Source organism: Morone saxatilis, unplaced genomic scaffold, assembly GCF_004916995.1.
Source record: "Morone saxatilis isolate NCDOM2014 unplaced genomic scaffold, NCSU_SB_2.0 Contig4, whole genome shotgun sequence".
In the NCBI taxonomy this organism is placed as follows: Eukaryota; Metazoa; Chordata; class Actinopteri; family Moronidae; genus Morone; species Morone saxatilis.
In genome coordinates, this window is record NW_023339984.1 from 13,236,782 (window position 1) to 13,238,524 (window position 1,743).

General features: G+C 33.9%; 1 long non-coding RNA gene across 1 annotated transcript; it reads right to left on the reverse strand.

Moving 5' to 3' along the window:
• Positions 1–212: 212 nt before the first annotated feature.
• Positions 213–1,286, reverse strand: LOC118338195. The gene is made up of 3 exons (XR_004797226.1): positions 953–1,286; positions 714–835; positions 213–524 (listed from the first exon to the last, which is right to left on the reverse strand). It is a non-coding gene; the product is annotated as an uncharacterized LOC118338195 (long non-coding RNA).
• Between the last annotated feature and the right edge of the window lie 457 nt (positions 1,287–1,743).

Consider the following 1,743-nt stretch of genomic DNA (forward strand, 5'->3'; position numbering starts at 1 on the left):
ATTGATGCATCAAAATAGTTTTAAAAGTACAAAAAAATCTGTTTTATACAGTAGCAATTAATACATAATCAAATAATCAGAAGAAAACCATAGACTGTATAATTAAAAATGGATATAGATGTCACTGATACTACAAAAACCTGTAACTATAAAAAATAGAAAAATAATGATACAGTGAAAATGGGAATAATTAAAGTAAAAAATACATCCATATAATGTATATTATACTAAGAAATTAACTGTACAACGTACTGAACATATCTTATATTTGGACAGCACACAATAATTTCATGAAAGATAATTTAATGAAAGGCTGTCAACATTATTTCTTTGATGATACAGTTCTTTTTATAGACCTGGAGTAAAACCAGAAAAAAATATATACGGTTATTAAAGACATATGGATTATTTGTAGAATAAGTCCTTACAGTAAGCACATCAGATGGCAGCATTATTACCGAGAGCTGTTCCTGGTTTAATTTCAGAATAAACAGCGTCAGCAGTTGCTGCAGGAGGTGATTTTCCTGTGAATGGAGGGATGTTTAGTTTTAAACAACTGCCAGTAATGTTATAATTATTAAAGATAATGAGCTGAACTGACAGGCACACTGTGAGGGTTAACGTCTCCACTAATTCAAAGAATGACAGCCCACAGTGCTCAAACCAATCACATAGCAGACTTTTGTAGCTTTTACATAATTTACTCTACTTACCTTTGCTTCTCTTGGCTTTGCCTTTATCGTGGTGGTTGACTTGGGCATACATCAGATTGTACCTGCAGTAGCTGTTTTCACATCAGAGTAAATAGCTCTTTCCTCTGGTTCATGTTGGCTCCCTGTTAAGATAATCAGTTGAATACAAAAAGAAAAAAAAACATTTTTAGATAATGTAGTCCGAGACATCGCTAATCTATTTCTCATTTATTGTATGTATTTAAAGTAGGCCTACTCACTCTTCTTTCCAAAGTTTTTAAGTTCAATCGAAGAATATGTGACATCCTGGGATCCACCTGCATCTGAAATAGAAGCTACATATTTTTAATTACAAGATTTTATATCAATCATTCATAATCAGTCCCTTTAAATCATGCAGTTGTTCTCAGCACCTCTATTTGCGCCTCTAATCTCAGAATAATCATCAGTCCCAACATCCTTGTTTTAGGAAAGTAATATAAACCAAAAAGGTCAACTTCATTGTGGCACTCGACAAAAAACCAGGGGACCACCAAAGTCATTAAGAGACATCATCTGAGGAACATGGAGTCTGTCCAAAATAGTTACATACACTTGCCATTGCTAGATACAAAACACCAGTAGTCACTTCCCATGGTGGGTGATAGTTAGCAAATGTCCCCCAACTTCAAGGTTCAAACATACTGGGTAGTTTTGTTATCTAGAAGAAGAATACGACTAATATTTTAATTTAAGGTTTCCGACCAACTTATTTTAAGAAATCTGATCAAGTGAAAAGTCCTTACTGATGGCAGCTAAATTTGCTTGTTTTAAGGGGAAAAAAAGCTCATGTATGAAATTGTAATGTTTTCACTTAAATTTGATAGCATTATTTTTACATTGTCTTAAAAAAGGGGGGGGAATGAACTGCGTACCCGTTGCACGCTGCTTCAGAAGCCTTTGAGTTAAGTTCATACAGAGGACAGACACAGAGCAGTGGAAATAAAGCTGAGGTCAGTGGTCAGTAATCTTTTTAAAGTGTGAATATATACACATAAAACCAAGATTAGTT